The sequence below is a fragment of the Heptranchias perlo genome, unplaced genomic scaffold (genome assembly GCF_035084215.1).
Source record: "Heptranchias perlo isolate sHepPer1 unplaced genomic scaffold, sHepPer1.hap1 HAP1_SCAFFOLD_890, whole genome shotgun sequence".
In the NCBI taxonomy this organism is placed as follows: Eukaryota; Metazoa; Chordata; class Chondrichthyes; order Hexanchiformes; family Hexanchidae; genus Heptranchias; species Heptranchias perlo.
The window spans coordinates 59,010-77,164 of NW_027139930.1; positions in this window are offsets into that span (position 1 = coordinate 59,010).

Consider the following 18,155-nt stretch of genomic DNA (forward strand, 5'->3'; position numbering starts at 1 on the left):
TACACGCTGTCTTCACTCTTCGATTGACGAACCCTCTGTTACTCTGATTTACACACTGTCTTCACTCTTCGATTGACAAACCTTCTGTTATTCTGATTTACACACTGTCTTCACTCTTCGATTGAAGAACCTTCTGTTATTCTGATTTACACACTGTCTTCACTCTTCGATTGACAAACCTTCTGTTATTCTGATTTACACACTGTCTTCACTCTTCGATTGAAGAACCTTCTGTTATTCTGATTTACACACTGTCTTCACTCTTCGATTGACAAACCTTCTGTTATTCTGATTTACACACTGTCTTCACTCTTCGATTGACGAACCTTCTGTTACTCTGATTTACACACTGTCTTCACTCTTCGATTGACAAACCTTCTGTTATTCTGATTTACACACTGTCTTCACTCTTCGATTGAAGAACCTTCTGTTATTCTGATTTACACACTGTCTTCACTCTTCGATTGACGTACCTTCTGTTATTCTGATTTACACATTGTCTTCACTCTTCGATTGAAGAACCTTCTGTTATTCTGATTTACACACTGTCTTCACTCTTCGATTGACAAACCTTCTGTTACTCTGATTTACACACTGTCTTCACTCTTCGATTGAAGAACCTTCTGTTATTCTGATTTACACACTGTCTTCACTCTTCGATTGACGAACCTTCTGTTATTCTGATTTACACATTGTCTTCACTCTTCGATTGAAGAACCTTCTGTTATTCTGATTTACACACTGTCTTCACTCTTCGATTGACAAACCTTCTGTTACTCTGATTTACACACTGTCTTCACTCTTCGATTGAAGAACCTTCTGTTATTCTGATTTACACACTGTCTTCACTCTTCGATTGACGAACCTTCTGTTATTCTGATTTACACATTGTCTTCACTCTTCGATTGAAGAACCTTCTGTTATTCTGATTTACACACTGTCTTCACTCTTCGATTGACAAACCTTCTGTTACTCTGATTTACACACTGTCTTCACTCTTCGATTGAAGAACCTTCTGTTATTCTGATTTACACACTGTCTTCACTCTTCGATTGACGAACCTTCTGTTATTCTGATTTACACATTGTCTTCACTCTTCGATTGAAGAACCTTCTGTTATTCTGATTTACACACTGTCTTCACTCTTCGATTGACAAACCTTCTGTTACTCTGATTTACACACTGTCTTCACTCTTCGATTGAAGAACCTTCTGTTATTCTGATTTACACACTGTCTTCACTCTTCGATTGACAAACCTTCTGTTACTCTGATTTACACATTGTCTTGAACATCTTTCATTGGGAAATCTTCCTTCCATTCCACTCACAACAGGACCATCTTTCGACAGTGACTGTAGTCACTGGTTGTAGTGAGCTTGTAGTACGAACGCTTGTGTCTAACGTGGTGAATTTGGATACCACTGAGGGTTGTAGTTTATTGAACGTATGTCATAGTCCTTTTGGGGAATCAAAGGTCACTAACCTCTTGATCCCTAACCCAGGAGCAGGACTATTGATGTCCAGATCAGACTTTCGAACAAGGCAGAACCATCGAGCCTCAAAGAACTGAGTCCTTCAAGGAAGAGGTCACTCTGGAAAAGTTGACAGCCAAACTTCTCAGAACTTGGCACCAGTATCCAACTCTGTGAACGGCTCTCGGTCCAACATCTAAAACAGACGATCCGGTCATTACCTCATCGCTGTTTGTGGGATCTTGCTGTGCGCAAATTGGCTGCCGCGTTTCCTACATTACAACAGTGACTGCACTTCAAAAGTACTTCATTGGCCGTGAGGCGCTTTTGGGGCGTCCTGAGGTGGTGAAAGTCGCTGTAGAGATACAAGTCCTTCTTTCGTTCCAGCCAGGCAGGGTCCCTTCTCAAGACCCTTTCGCCACAGTACGTTCTGCCTGGTCAAGAGTTACAATCCAGGGAGCAGGAGCGTAGGAGAGGCAGAGGCCGAGTCAGCACTAACATTGGGTGGTCTCGGACAGTCGGACGTAGCCGTCTTTGTAACCGGCCGTTACACGGTGAGCGAAGGGGACCTTGTAAGTCACTTCCATTTGTATTGGACTATAGGCTGGACTCCCCTTCAGATGCACACCCTCTGAAGTTGCCTTTAAACATCCCTGGATACTCTATTGTGGAAGTAACCCATTTTCTGTCGTGCTTCTTGGGTTTTGTAAAATATCATTTTTAAAATATGTATAATGGCGGTTATGTCTATTAAAGTAGTTTCTATTTAAAACGAGTTGGGGCATTGGGAGTTACTTCAATGAAACATGGTGATTTTCTTCCCATACTCTGTTTATTCCCAGTTTCTTTCATGATGTGGCATGGCCTCTCGATGTGGTTTCATAGCGGGATTCACGTCCTGGCTCCAACTCATTCCTCGCTCCGTCACTGCCTCCCTGTCCCGGCAAGGAGATGGTAAAAGGTGCCCGTACCATGACCAGGTGCCCATTCTTCATGTGAGCCCAGCGAGCTAGCCAACAAAGCCCAGAGATGCCCTCTGAAATTCACACATGTACTCATACCCACACTGGCACCCACACCCACACTGGCACCCACACCCACACACTCCCCACCCACACGCACCTTCCAGCCAGAGTCACTGGATCGCAATCAGAAGGAGGAACCCCTGGCTGATTTTTTTTGCTCCTGCCTAATCCCTAGTTGCTCTTCCACCACTGGGACCTGCAACTCTGCAAAGACCAGGGATGGAGCCTGGGTCAGGGAGACGGCCTTTACCCAGCGAAGTAATCTTTAAGCGATTCCGAGCCAGACGTCGGTAGTGGAGCAGATTGCACCGACAACGCAAAGGGGCACTCATATACTACACAATGGGAGTGAATGGAAAGGCATTTCGTCCATTGGGATTCTGTACAATGGGAGTGAATGGGAATGGGTCGGGTCCATTGGGATTCTGTACAATGGGAGTGAATGGGAAGGGGTTTGGGTCCATTGGGATTCTGTACAATGGGAGTGAATGGGAAGGGGTTGGGTCCAATGGGATTCTATACAGTGGGAGTGAATGGGAAGGGGTTGGGTCCAATGGGATTCTATACAATGGGAGTGAACGGGAAGGGGTCGGGTCCATTGGGATTCTGTACAATGGGAGTGAATGGGAAGGGGTCGGGTCCATTGGGATTCTGTACAATGGGAGTGAATGGGAAGGGGTCGGGTCCATTGGGATTCTGTACAATGGGAGTGAATGGGAAGGGGTTTGGGTCCATTGGGATTCTGTACAATGGGAGTGAACGGGAAGGGGGAGGTGTTACTGCTCGATTCCACATTCGTGACAAGAGATGGTGAGTACCGGCAGGCCATTCAACCTCGGAGGGCGCCCTCGCACAACAAAGAGAGCAAACCTGCATTGCTATAGCGCCGTTCATGACCTCAGGACGTCCGTTCCTTTCTATCAATCCAGAGGTCGGGAATTCAACGGTAAATTGTGAAATTAAATCCAATAAACCCGGCAATATGTGGGCTGGCATCAGGAGAAAAAAAAATGTCCACGAGAAACTGCCGGATTATTCCGTGAGGTCCTTCAGGGAAAGGGAAGGAGTTCCCCCTCCCCCTCCTCCAACCCGGTCTGGGGCCTGGACGTGACTCCAGTCCCAAGGAGCGCTGTTGGCTTTGAACGCCCTCGAGAGCGAATGGGAAGGGGTTGGGCCGTCTAGAAGGCCATCAGGTGTGGGGCAAAGGGAGAAGGAAGCCAGAGTGACAAGATGACGTTCGCACTGCTCTAATCTCCCCAACACCCAGTCCCGACACGACTGCAGGTCATGGAGAGCTGCCAGGTCCATCTCTCTCTCCCTCTGTCTGCCTCTTTACATCAAACTCCTGGTCGAACCGGTCTTTCCAGTCGCTTCTCCCTGGTTGGCCCTTGGTGCGTGCCATCGCCCGTCAGGACGCGGGGGGGACGGTCGGTGCGAGGGAAAGCGGGCGAGGAGGCTGCAGCAGACTCTTCCGTCCCAGAGCAGCCATCGAGAGCAGAGAGCCACTACTGTGGCTAACGGGTTGTGTGTGTGTGTGTGTGTGTGTGTGTGAGGTGGGAAGAAACGCCTTCTGCTGTCAAATTGCACACCAGCATCCAGGCAGGCAAAGAAAGAAAAATTAAGTACTTTTTTGAAGCGTAGAATGTAGGAAACGCGGCAGACAATTTGCGCACAGCAAGATCCCACAAACAGCAACGTGATAATGACCAGATCGTCTGTTTTTTTTAGTGGTGTTGGTCGAGGGATAAATATCGGCCCCAGGACAGCGGGGAGAACGGTTTAACGTCTCGTCCCGAAAGACGGCACCTCTCCCTCAGCGCCGGGGCCCGGGGGGGGGAGTGTCGGGGGGGGCTGGGATTTCGGGGCTCGAGTCTCTGGAGAGGGGGCTCGAACCCACGACCGTCTGACCCCGAGGGGGGAGAGTCGGACCGACTGAGCCAGTGCCCGGGAGAACATTCGGAGGGACGGCGGAGGGGGGGAGGCCCCCCCGATTGCGCACTGGGCCTCTCTGCGGATCGAGTTACTTCACGGAAAGCTGAGCCCTCAGGGGACGGCTGCTCTGCGCCCCACCCCTTTAATTGCACAGGCGATGACCTCTCCTCCCCCGCCCCTCCCCCCCCCCCCCTCCCCGATTCTGCTGGGAGATGTTAATCTCGGCATTCGTGTGTCCGTCACCTCAAAGAATGCACACGCACAACAAGCTTCAAGGTCGAGACACGTTCTGTTTATCCGCCAAGGAATACCTGTGGCCTGCACCAACTTGACTCCTTTAACCCTTAAAGGGGAGGAGGGCCGTGTCTCTTAAAGCGACCCAGCCTCGCAGGACCAGCTCCTCCAGGTCTCTCGCGGAATTTCGTGAGGTGGGCGTTGCTGGTGAGGCCGGCTTTTATCGCCCATCTCTCGTTGCCCCGAGAAGGTGGACGGGAGGAATTTTCCTCCCCCCCGACCGCTGCAGAGCCCGTGTGGTGAGGGGGTCCGGGAGGGTGGTCTCATTGTTAATCGACTCGCCGATAGCTCGGCGATCTGAGCCGGTCACCGGGTTTACTGGGTTGAGCCTCGCACCGTGACCGCTGGGCTGCTGGGCCAGGACCACAACCGCCGCATCGCTGGGAGGACAGGCCTTCAGCCGCCTCCGACTCACTCCTTCGAACTCCTTCCATGAACCTCTCCGCCTCCCTCTCTCCCCCTCCTCCGCCTCCCTCTCTCCCCCTCCTCCGCCTCCCTCTCTCCCCCTCCTCCGCCTCCCTCTCTCCCCCTCCTCTCTCCCCCTCCTCCGTCTCCCTCTCTCCCCCTCCTCCGTCTCCCTCTCTCCCCCTCCTCCGTCTCCCTCTCTCCGCCTCCCTCTCTCCCGCTCCACCGTCTCCCTCTCTCCCCCTCCTCCGTCTCCCTCTCTCCCCCCCCTCTGCCTCCCTCTCTCCCCCTCTCCCCCCCTCTCCCCCTCCTCCGTCTCCCTCTCTCCCCCTCCTCCGTCTCCCTCTCTCCGCCTCCCTCTCTCCCCCTCCACCGCCTCCCTCTCTCCCCCTCCTCCGTCTCCCTCTCTCCCCCCTCCTCCGTCTCCCTCTCTCCCCCTCCTCCGTCTCCCTCTCTCCGCCTCCCTCTCTCCCCCTCCACCGCCTCCCTCTCTCCCCCTCCTCCGCCTCCCTCTCTCCCCCTCCTCCGTCTCCCTCTCTCCCCCTCCTCCGTCTCCCTCTCTCCCCCTCCTCCGCTCCCTCTCTCCCCCCCCCTCTGCCTCCCTCTCTCCCCCTCCTCCCCCCTCTCCCCCCCCTCCCTCTCTCCCCCTCTCCCCCCCCTCCCTCTCCCCCAACCTCCCTCTCCGCCTCCCTCTCTCCCCCTCCTCCGCCTCCCTCTCTCCCCCCCCTCTGCCTCCCTCTCTCCCCCTCCTCCGCCTCCCTCTCTCCCCCAACCTCCCTCTCTCCCCCTCCGCCTCCCTCTCTCCCCCTCCACCCGCCTCCCTCTCTCCCCTCCTCCACCTCCCTCTCTCCCCCTCCTCCCCCCTCTCTCCCCCCCTTCGCCTCCCTCTCTCCCCCCTTCGCCTCCCTCTCTCCCCCTCCTCCCTCTCTCCCCCCCCCTCCGCCTCCCTCTCTCCCCTTCCTCCGTCTCCCTCTCTCCCCCTCCACCGCCTCCCTCTCTCCCCCTCCACCGCCTCCCTCTCTCCCCTCCTCCGCCTCCCTCTCTCCCCTCCTCCCCCCTCTCTCCCCCCCTTCGCCTCCCTCTCTCCCCCCTTCACCTCCCTCTCTCCCCGCCCTTCGCCTCCCTCTCTCCCCCCCCCTTCGCCTCCCTCTCTCCCTTCGCCTCCCTCTCTCCCCCTCCTCCGCCTCCCTCTCTCCCCCTCCTCCGCCTCCCTCTCTCCGCCTCCCTCTCTCCCCCCCCTCAGCCTCCCTCTCTCCGCCTCCCTCTCTCCCCCTCCTCCGCCTCCCTCTCTCCGCCTCCCTCTCCCCCCCTCCTCCGGCTCCCTCTCTCCCCCCTTCCGCCTCCCTCTCTCCCCCCTTCCGCCTCCCTCTCTCCCCCCTTCCGCCTCCCTCTCTCCCCCTCCTCCGCCTCACTCTCTCCGCCTCCCTCTCTCCCCCTCCCTCTCTCCCCCTCCTCCGCCTCCCTCTCTCCCCCAACCTCAGCCCCTCCGCCTCCCTCTCTCCCCCTCCTCCGCCTCCCTCTCTCCCCCTCCTCTGCCTCCCTCTCTCCGCCTCCCTCTCTCCGCCTCCTCCGCCTCCCTCTCTACCCCCCGTCTCCCTCTCCCCCCCCCCTCTCTCCCCCTCCCTCTCTCCCCCTCCTCCCTCTCTCCCCCCCCTCCGCCTCCCTCTCTCCCCTTCCTCCGTCTCCCTCTCTCCCCCTCCACCGCCTCCCTCTCTCCCCCTCCACCGCCTCCCTCTCTCCCCTCCTCCGCCTCCCTCTCTCCCCCTCCTCCCTCTCTCCCCCTCCTCCCTCTCTCCCCCCCTCCTCCCTCTCTCCCCCCTTCACCTCCCTCTCTCCCCGCCCTTCGCCTCCCTCTCTCCCCCCCCTTCGCCTCCCTCTCTCCCCTTCGCCTCCCTCTCTCACCCCCTCCGCCTCCCTCTCTCTCCCCCCTCCGCCTCCCTCTCCCTCCCCCTCCCTCCGCCTCCTTCTCACCCCCACTCCGCCTCCCTCTCTCCCCCTCCTCCGCCTCCCTCTCTCCCCCTCCTCCGCCTCCCTCTCTCCCCCCTCCTCCGTCTCCCTCCCTCTCCCCCCTCCGTCTCCCTCTCTCCCCCTCCGCCTCCCTCCCTCCCCCCCTTCGCCTCCCTCTCTCCCCCCCTCCGCCTCCCTCTCTCCCCCTCCTCCGCCTCCCTCTCTCCCCCAACCTCCCTCTCTCCCCCTCCGCCTCCCTCTCTCCCCCTCCACCGCCTCCCTCTCACCCCTCCTCCGCCTCCCTCTCTCCCCCTCCTCCCCCCTCTCTCCCCCCCTTCGCCTCCCTCTCTCCCCCCTTCGCCTCCCTCTCTCCCCCTCCTCCCTCTCTCCCCCCCCCTCCGCCTCCCTCTCTCCCCTTCCTCCGTCTCCCTCTCTCCCCCTCCACCGCCTCCCTCTCTCCCCCTCCACCGCCTCCCTCTCTCCCCTCCTCCGCCTCCCTCTCTCCCCCTCCTCCCCCCTCTCTCCCCCCCTTCGCCTCCCTCTCTCCCCCCTTCACCTCCCTCTCTCCCCGCCCTTCGCCTCCCTCTCTCCCCCCCCCTTCGCCTCCCTCTCTCCCCTTCGCCTCCCTCTCTCCCCCTCCTCCGCCTCCCTCTCTCCCCCTCCTCCGCCTCCCTCTCTCCGCCTCCCTCTCTCCCCCTCCTCCGCCTCCCTCTCTCCGCCTCCCTCTCTCCCCCTCCTCCGCCTCCCTCTCTCCGCCTCCCTCTCCCCCCCTCCTCCGGCTCCCTCTCTCCCCCCTTCCGCCTCCCTCTCTCCCCCCTTCCGCCTCCCTCTCTCCCCCCTTCCGCCTCCCTCTCTCCCCCTCCTCCGCCTCACTCTCTCCGCCTCCCTCTCTCCCCCTCCCTCTCTCCCCCTCCTCCGCCTCCCTCTCTCCCCCAACCTCCCTCTCTCCCCCTCCGCCTCCCTCTCTCCCCCTCCTCCGCCTCCCTCTCTCCCCCTCCTCTGCCTCCCTCTCTCCGCCTCCCTCTCTCCGCCTCCTCCGCCTCCCTCTCTACCCCCCCGTCTCCCTCTCCCCCCCCTCTCTCCCCCTCCCTCTCTCCCCCTCCTCCCTCTCTCCCCCCCCCTCCGCCTCCCTCTCTCCCCTTCCTCCGTCTCCCTCTCTCCCCCTCCACCGCCTCCCTCTCTCCCCCTCCACCGCCTCCCTCTCTCCCCTCCTCCGCCTCCCTCTCTCCCCCTCCTCCCTCTCTCCCCCTCCTCCCTCTCTCCCCCCCTCCTCCCTCTCTCCCCCCTTCACCTCCCTCTCTCCCCGCCCTTCGCCTCCCTCTCTCCCCCCCCTTCGCCTCCCTCTCTCCCCTTCGCCTCCCTCTCTCACCCCCTCCGCCTCCCTCTCTCTCCCCCCTCCGCCTCTCTCTCTCTCCCCCTCCCCCGCCTCCCTCTCTCCCCCCCTTCGCCACCCTCTCTCGCCCCCCTCTGTCTCCCTCTCTCCCCTCCCTCTGTCTCCCTCTCTCCCACTCCACCGCCTCCCTCTCTCCCCGCCCTTCGCCTCCCTCCCTCCCCTTCGCCTCCCTCTCCCCCCCTTCGCCTCCCTCTCTCCCCCCTCCACCTCCCTCTCTCTCCCCCTCCGCCTCTCTCTCTCCCCCCTCCGCCTCTCTCTCTCCCCCCCTCCGCCTCCCTCTCCCCCTCCTTCGCCTCCCTCTCTCCCCCCCTCCGCCTCCCTCTCTCTCCCCCCTCCGCCTCCCTCTCTCTCCCCCCTCCGCCTCTCTCTCTCTCCCCCCTCCGCCTCCCTCTCCCTCCCCCTCCCTCCGCCTCCTTCTCACCCCCACTCCGCCTCCCTCTCTCCCCCTCCTCCGCCTCCCTCTCTCCCCCTCCTCCGCCTCCCTCTCTCCCCCTCCTCCGTCTCCCTCTCTCTCCCCCCTCCGTCTCCCTCTCTCCCCCTCCGCCTCCCTCTCTCCCCCCCTTCGCCTCCCTCTCTCCCCCCCTCCGCCTCCCTCTCTCCCCTCCTCTGCCTCCCTCTCTCCCCCAACCTCCCTCTCTCCCCCTCCGCCTCCCTCTCTCCCCCTCCACCGCCTCCCTCTCTCCCCTCCTCCGCCTCCCTCTCTCCCCCTCCTCCCCCCTCTCTCCCCCCCTTCGCCTCCCTCTCTCCCCCCTTCGCCTCCCTCTCTCCCCCTCCTCCCTCTCTCCCCCCCCCTCCGCCTCCCTCTCTCCCCTTCCTCCGTCTCCCTCTCTCCCCCTCCACCGCCTCCCTCTCTCCCCCCTCCTCCGCCTCCCTCTCTCCCCCTCCTCCCCCCTCTCTCCCCCCCTTCGCCTCCCTCTCTCCCCCCTTCACCTCCCTCTCTCCCCGCCCTTCGCCTCCCTCTCTCCCCCCCCCTTCGCCTCCCTCTCTCCCCTTCGCCTCCCTCTCTCCCCCTCCTCCGCCTCCCTCTCTCCCCCCTCCTCCGCCTCCCTCTCTCCGCCTCCCTCTCTCCCCCTCCTCCGCCTCCCTCTCTCCGCCTCCCTCTCTCCCCCTCCTCCGCCTCCCTCTCTCCGCCTCCCTCTCCCCCCCTCCTCCGGCTCCCTCTCTCCCCCCTTCCGCCTCCCTCTCTCCCCCCTTCCGCCTCCCTCTCTCCCCCCTTCCGCCTCCCTCTCTCCCCCTCCTCCGCCTCACTCTCTCCGCCTCCCTCTCTCCCCCTCCCTCTCTCCCCCTCCTCCGCCTCCCTCTCTCCCCCAACCTCCCTCTCTCCCCCTCCGCCTCCCTCTCTCCCCCTCCTCCGCCTCCCTCTCTCCCCCTCCTCTGCCTCCCTCTCTCCGCCTCCCTCTCTCCGCCTCCTCCGCCTCCCTCTCTACCCCCCCGTCTCCCTCTCCCCCCCCCCTCTCTCCCCCTCCCTCTCTCCCCCTCCTCCCTCTCTCCCCCCCCCTCCGCCTCCCTCTCTCCCCTTCCTCCGTCTCCCTCTCTCCCCCTCCACCGCCTCCCTCTCTCCCCCTCCACCGCCTCCCTCTCTCCCCTCCTCCGCCTCCCTCTCTCCCCCTCCTCCCTCTCTCCCCCTCCTCCCTCTCTCCCCCCCTCCTCCCTCTCTCCCCCCTTCACCTCCCTCTCTCCCCGCCCTTCGCCTCCCTCTCTCCCCCCCCTTCGCCTCCCTCTCTCCCCTTCGCCTCCCTCTCTCACCCCCTCCGCCTCCCTCTCTCTCCCCCCTCCGCCTCTCTCTCTCTCCCCCTCCCCCGCCTCCCTCTCTCCCCCCCTTTGCCACCCTCTCTCCCCCCCTCTGTCTCCCTCTCCCCCCCTCTGTCTCCCTCTCTCCCCCCTCCACCTCCCTCTCTCTCCCCCTCCGCCTCTCTCTCTCCCCCCTCCGCCTCTCTCTCTCCCCCCCTCCGCCTCCCTCTCCCCCTCCTTCGCCTCCCTCTCTCCCCCCCTCCGCCTCCCTCTCTCTCCCCCCTCCGCCTCCCTCTCTCTCCCCCCTCCGCCTCTCTCTCTCTCCCCCCTCCGCCTCCCTCTCCCTCCCCCTCCCTCCGCCTCCTTCTCACCCCACTCCGCCTCCCTCTCTCCCCCTCCTCCGCCTCCCTCTCTCCCCCTCCTCCGCCTCCCTCTCTCCCCCTCCTCCGTCTCCCTCTCTCTCCCCCCTCCGTCTCCCTCTCTCCCCCTCCGCCTCCCTCTCTCCCCCCCTTCGCCTCCCTCTCTCCCCCCCTCCGCCTCCCTCTCTCTCCCCCCTCCGCCTCCCTCTCTCTCCCCCCTCCGCCTCTCTCTCTCTCCCCCCTCCGCCTCCCTCCCCCTCCTCCTTCTCACCCCACTCCGCCTCCTCTCTCCCCCTCCTCCGCCTCCCTCTCTCCCCCTCCTCCGTCTCCCTCTCTCTCCCCCCCTCCGTCTCCCTCTCTCCCCCCTCCGCCTCCCTCTCTCTCCCCCCTCCGCCTCTCTCTCTCTCCCCCCTCCGCCTCCCTCTCCCTCCCTCCCGCCTCCTTCTCACCCCCACTCCGCCTCCCTCTCTCCCCCTCCTCCGCCTCCCTCTCTCCCCCTCCTCCGCCTCCCTCTCTCCCACTCCTCCACCTCCCTCTAGCCCCCTCCCTCTCTCCCCGTCCTCCGTCTCCCTCTCTCCCCCCCCTCCGCCTCCCTCTCTACCCCCTCTCTCACCCCCCATCTCCCTCTCTCTCCCCCCCGTCTCCCTCTCCCCCCTCCTCCGTCTCCCTCTCTCCCTCCCCGCCTCCCTCTCTCCCCCCCTCCTCCCTCTCCCCCCCTCTGCCTCCCTCTCTCTCCCCCCCTCCGCCTCCCTCTCTCCCCCTCCTTCGCCTCCCTCTCTCCTCCGCCTCCCTCTCTCCCCTTCCTCCGTCTCCCTCTCTCCCCCTCCACCGCCTCCCTCTCTCCCCTCCCCCGCCTCCCTCTCTCCCCCTCTGCCTCCCTCTCTCTCCCCCCTTCGCCTCCCTCTCTCCCCCCTTCGCCTCCCTCTCTCCCCCTCCCCCCTCTCTCCCACCCTTCACCTCCCTCTCTCCCCCTCCTTCGCCTCCCTCCCTCTCCTTCGCCTCCCTCTCCCCCCCTTCGCCTCCCACTCTCCCCCCCCTCCGCCTCCCTCTCCCCCCCCTCCGCCTCCCTCTCTCTGCCCCCCTCCGCCTCTCTCTCTCCCCGCCTCCTCCGCCTCCCTCTCTCCCCCTCCTCCGTCTCCCTCTCTCCCCCTCCTCCGTCTCCCTCTCTCCCCCTCCTCCGTCTCCCTCTCTCCCTCCCCGCCTCCCTCTCTCTCTCTGCCCCCCTCCGTCTCCCTCTCTCCTCCTCCGTCTCCCTCTCTCCCCCCCTCCGTCTCCCTCTCTCCCACTCCTCCGCCTCCCTCTCCTTCGCCTCCCTCTCTCCTCCGCCTCTCTCTCCCCTTCCTCCGTCTCACTCTCTCCCCCTCCTCCCTCTCTCCCCCCGCTTCGCCACCCTCTCTCCCCCCCCCTTCGCCACCCTCTCTCCCCCCCCTTCGCCTCCCTCTCTCCCCCCCTTCGCCTCCCTCTCCCCCCCCCTCCGCCTCCCTCTCTCCCCCCCTCCGCCTCCCTCTCTCCTCCTCCGCCTCTCTCTCTCTCCCCCCCTCCGCCTCCCTCTCTCTCCCCCTCCCTCCGCCTCCTTCTCACCCCCACTCCGCCTCCCTCTCCCCGTCTCCCTCTCCCCCTCCTCCGTCTCCCTCTCTCTCTCCCACTCCTCCGCCTCCCTCTCTCTCCCCGTCCTCCACCTCCCTCTAGCCCCCTCCCTCTCTCCCCGTCCTCCGTCTCCCTCTCTCCCCCCCTCCGCCTCCCTCTCTCACCCCCCGTCTCCCTCTCTCTCCCCCCGTCTCCCTCTCCCCCCTCCTCCGTCTCCCTCCCCGCCTCCCTCTCTCCCCCCCTCCGCCTCCCTCTCTCACCCCCCGTCTCCCTCTCTCCCCCCGTCTCCCTCTCCCCCCTCCTCCGTCTCCCTCCCCGCCTCCCTCTCTCCCCCCCTCCGCCTCCCTCTCTCCCCCCCTCCGCCTCCCTCTCTCCCCCCCTCCGCCTCCCTCTCTCCCCCCCTCCGCCTCCCTCTCCCCATCCACTGCCTCCCCTCTCTCTCTCTCTCCCTCTCTTTCCCCCCCTCAGTCTCGTGTTAACGGTGCTCTCCCTCTCTCGACCATTAAAAACCTCAGGACCAATCTCTTCAATCACACTCCCTCCCAATTAACCCTTTCCTGATCTCTCCCTGGGTTTGATGGCCGGTTTTCCTGAGGCCTGTGTGTGAAGTCCCTGAGAAGCTGCCCTCGTGTTAATGGCGCTCTATAAACGTGATCTGCTTGGCTAATAACTGCCTCAAACTCATCTGAAGGCTCCTGAGCTACTGCTCCTTGGACAATAGGCTGGCAACTCTCCTCCCAACGGTCGACCTCACCCAACGTGGCGGTAACCAGGTCTGAAGCTGGGCAGTGAGTCGACCGTGGGGGGCATCACAGCCAGGCCCGATGCCCTCCCCTGACATCCAGGGACATGTATGAGCAGGTGTGTATCAGTGAGTGCGTGTGCTTACTGGTGTGTGCATCAGTGATTGTGTGTCAGTGTGTGTGTGGTCGTCAGATAAGGACATTTGGACTCAGCATTGCTGCTCCCCATGGTCGAATATCCTGCACGGCCCGCACACGTAGAGTCAGCACCTTCAGGAAAGGGGGGGGGGATCTCCCGGAGGAAGAAAAATAACCTTGTCGTCGAGCCCCCCCTCCCATAGATCGGCCCTGCCTCCAACTTCCAAACAGTCAAGGGTTCGACAGATGCAATCCAGGCCCCGTCCCTGCACAAACAGCACAGATACTGCAAGATCCAACCTGCCCTCAAACAACGAGACAAAGGACAGTCAGAATCCACCACCAGATGTCTGTGGGAGATGGAGCAAAAGGTAGGAGAGTTTGTTAACCCTTCGCGGGACAACTACTCCCACTCAAAGCACAACTGTATCGATGTCAGCAATCTGTACACTGACTGGTGTCTCTCAGTCCCCTCTCTCTCAGGGAGATATCTGTACACTGACTGGTGTCTCTCAGTCCCTCTCTCTCAGGGAGATATCTGTACACTGACTGGTGTCTCTCAGTCCCTCTCTCTCAGGGAGATATCTGTACACTGACTGGTGTCTCTCAGTCCCTCTCTCTCAGGGAGATATCTGTACACGGACTGGTGTCTCTCAGTCCCTCTCTCTCAGGGAGATATCTGTACACTGACTGGTGTCTCTCAGTCCCCTCTCTCTCAGGGAGATATCTGTACACTGACTGGTGTCTCTCAGTCCCCTCTCTCAGGGAGATATCTGTACACTGACTGGTGTCTCTCAGTCCCTCTCTCTCAGGGAGATATCTGTACACTGACTGGTGTCTCTCAGTCCCCTCTCTCTCAGGGAGATATCTGTACACTGACTGGTGTCTCTCAGTCCCTCTCTCTCAGGGAGATATCTGTACACTGACTGGTGTCTCTCAGTCCCCTCTCTCTCAGGGAGATATCTGTACACTGACTGGTGTCTCTCAGTCCCCTCTCTCTCAGGGAGATATCTGTACACTGACTGGTGTCTCTCAGTCCCCTCTCTCTCAGGGAGATATCTGTACACTGACTGGTGTCTCTCAGTCCCCTCTCTCAGGGAGATATCTGTACACTGACTGGTGTCTCTCAGTCCCCTCTCTCAGGGAGATATCTGTACACTGACTGGTGTCTCTCAGTCCCCTCTCTCTCAGGGAGATATCTGTACACTGACTGGTGTCTCTCAGTCCCCTCTCTCTCAGGGAGATATCTGTACACTGACTGGTGTCTCTCAGTCCCCTCTCTCAGGGAGATATCTGTACACTGACTGGTGTCTCTCAGTCCCCTCTCTCAGGGAGATATCTGTACACTGACTGGTGTCTCTCAGTCCCTCTCTCTCAGGGAGATATCTGTACACTGACTGGTGTCTCTCAGTCCCCTCTCTCTCAGGGAGATATCTGTACACTGACTGGTGTCTCTCAGTCCCCTCTCTCTCAGGGAGATATCTGTACACTGACTGGTGTCTCTCAGTCCCCTCTCTCTCAGGGAGATATCTGTACACTGACTGGTGTCTCTCAGTCCCCTCTCTCTCAGGGAGATATCTGTACACTGACTGGTATCTCTCAGTCCCTCTCTCTCAGGGAGATATCTGTACACTGACTGGTGTCTCTCAGTCCCCTCCCTCAGGGAGATATCTGTACACTGACTGGTGTCTCTCAGTCCCCTCTCTCAGGGAGATATCTGTACACTGACTGGTGTCTCTCAGTCCCCTCTCTCTCAGGGAGATATCTGTACACTGACTGGTGTCTCTCAGTCCCCTCTCTCTCAGGGAGATATCTGTACACTGACTGGTGTCTCTCAGTCCCTCTCCCTCAGGGAGATATCTGTACACTGACTGGTGTCTCTCAGTCCCTCTCCCTCAGGGAGATATCTGTACACTGACTGGTGTCTCCCAGTCCCTCTCCCTCAGGGAGATATCTGTACACTGACTGGTGTCTCTCAGTCCCCTCTCTCTCAGGGAGATATCTGTACACTGACTGGTGTCTCTCAGTCCCCTCTCCCTCAGGGAGATATCTGTACACTGACTGGTGTCTCTCAGTCCCTCTCTCTCAGGGAGATATCTGTACACTGACTGGTGTCTCTCAGTCCCTCTCTCTCAGGGAGATATCTGTACACTGACTGGTGTCTCTCAGTCCCCTCTCTCTCAGGGAGATATCTGTACACTGACTGGTGTCTCTCAGTCCCTCTCCCTCAGGGAGATATCTGTACACTGACTGGTGTCTCTCAGTCCCCTCTCTCTCAGGGAGATATCTGTACACTGACTGGTGTCTCTCAGTCCCTCTCCCTCAGAGAGATAGCTGTACACTGACTGGTGTCTCTCAGTCCCTCTCTCTCAGGGAGATATCTGTACACTGACTGGTGTCTCTCAGTCCCCTCTCTCTCAGGGAGATATCTGTACACTGACTGGTGTCTCTCAGTCCCTCTCTCAGGGAGATATCTGGACACTGACTGGTGTCTCTCAGTCCCTCTCCCTCAGGGAGATATCTGTACACTGACTGGTGTCTCTCAGTCCCTCTCTCTCAGGGAGATATCTGTACACTGACTGGTGTCTCTCAGTCCCCTCTCTCTCAGGGAGATATCTGTACACTGACTGGTGTCTCTCAGTCCCCTCTCTCTCAGGGAGATATCTGTGCACTGACTGGTGTCTCTCAGTCCCTCTCTCAGGGAGATATCTGTACACTGACTGGTGTCTCTCAGTCCCTCTCCCTCAGAGAGATATCTGTACACTGACTGGTGTCTCTCAGTCCCCTCTCTCTCAGGGAGATATCTGTACATTGACTGGTGTCTCTCAGTCCCTCTCTCTCAGGGAGATATCTGTACGCTGACTGGTGTCTCTCAGTCCCCTCTCCCTCAGGGAGATATCTGTACACTGACTGGTGTCTCTCAGTCCCTCTCTCTCAGGGAGATATCTGTACACTGACTGGTGTCTCTCAGTCCCCTCTCCCTCAGGGAGATATCTGTACACTGACTGGTGTCTCTCAGTCCCCTCTCCCTCAGGGAGATATCTGTACACTGACTGGTGTCTCCCAGTCCCTCTCCCTCAGGGAGATATCTGTACACTGACTGGTGTCTCTCAGTCCCCTCTCTCTCAGGGAGATATCTGTACACTGACTGGTGTCTCTCAGTCCCCTCTCCCTCAGGGAGATATCTGTACACTGACTGGTGTCTCTCAGTCCCTCTCTCTCAGGGAGATATCTGTACACTGACTGGTGTCTCTCAGTCCCTCTCTCTCAGGGAGATATCTGTACACTGACTGGTGTCTCTCAGTCCCCTCTCTCTCAGGGAGATATCTGTACACTGACTGGTGTCTCTCCAGTCCCTCTCCCTCAGGGAGATATCTGTACACTGACTGGTGTCTCTCAGTCCCCTCTCTCTCAGGGAGATATCTGTACACTGACTGGTGTCTCTCAGTCCCTCTCCCTCAGAGAGATAGCTGTACACTGACTGGTGTCTCTCAGTCCCTCTCTCTCAGGGAGATATCTGTACACTGACTGGTGTCTCTCAGTCCCCTCTCTCTCAGGGAGATATCTGTACACTGACTGGTGTCTCTCAGTCCCTCTCTCAGGGAGATATCTGGACACTGACTGGTGTCTCTCAGTCCCTCTCCCTCAGGGAGATATCTGTACACTGACTGGTGTCTCTCAGTCCCTCTCTCTCAGGGAGATATCTGTACACTGACTGGTGTCTCTCAGTCCCCTCTCTCTCAGGGAGATATCTGTACACTGACTGGTGTCTCTCAGTCCCCTCTCTCTCAGGGAGATATCTGTGCACTGACTGGTGTCTCTCAGTCCCTCTCTCAGGGAGATATCTGTACACTGACTGGTGTCTCTCAGTCCCTCTCCCTCAGAGAGATATCTGTACACTGACTGGTGTCTCTCAGTCCCCTCTCTCTCAGGGAGATATCTGTACATTGACTGGTGTCTCTCAGTCCCTCTCTCTCAGGGAGATATCTGTACGCTGACTGGTGTCTCTCAGTCCCCTCTCCCTCAGGGAGATATCTGTACACTGACTGGTGTCTCTCAGTCCCTCTCTCTCAGGGAGATATCTGTACACTGACTGGTGTCTCTCAGTCCCCTCTCCCTCAGGGAGATATCTGTACACTGACTGGTGTCTCTCAGTCCCCTCTCCCTCAGGGAGATATCTGTACACTGACTGGTGTCTCTCAGTCCCCTCTCTCAGGGAGATATCTGTGTGGTTTTGCTTCTAAGTATAATCTTATCAGGAAAGGCTGAACAGACTGGGGCTTTTTTCTCTAGAAAAGAGAAGACTGAGGGGTGACCTGATAGAGGTCTTTAAAATGATGAAGGGGTTTCGATAGGGTAGACGTAGAGAAGATGTTTCCACTTGTGGGGAGACCAGAACGAGGGGGCCATCAATATAAGAGAGTCACTAATAAATCCAATCGGGGAATTCAGGAGAAACTTCTTTACCCAGAGAGCGGTGAGAATGTGGAACTCGCTCCCACAGGGAGTGGTCGAGGGGAATAGAATCGATGGATTTAAGGGGAAGCTCGATAAACACATGAGGGAGAAAGGAATAGAAGGATATGGTGATAGGGTGAGATGGAGGTGGGAGGGAGGAGGCTCGTGTGGAGCACAACCCAGTTGGGCCGAATGGCCTGTTTCTGTGCTGTAAATACTATGTACACATATACACATACACAGTGTACTGTCGAGTGTTATGACATGGGTTGGGACACTCACCATTTTACTCACCCACAAGTTCGAATTATTAAAAGTCCTTTCCCCAACCCCCCCCCTCCAAGGGCAGTGACTGAGGTGTTGTTGTTGTCATTGTCAGGCTCTAACCTGCCCTCGAGTCACCCCGTCACACGCCCCATCTTGAGCCTCCTGCACAGTTCCCACCTGGACTCTCGTTTCCCTTTCTCCGCGGCCGAGCCCGCGCGTTCCAGGCGCCGCCGGGCACATCCTTCGGCGGGAGTGGGGCAGGGGCCGCACGTGGGCCTCGAGCTCTGCAGAGAAGGTGAGTGGAGAGGGGGTGTAAAAGAGACGAGACGAGAGATGGACCTGATTGAACAGTGACAGAGAGTGCAATGTGGGCGCAGGGCCACGGCAAGGACCGAGTATCCCAA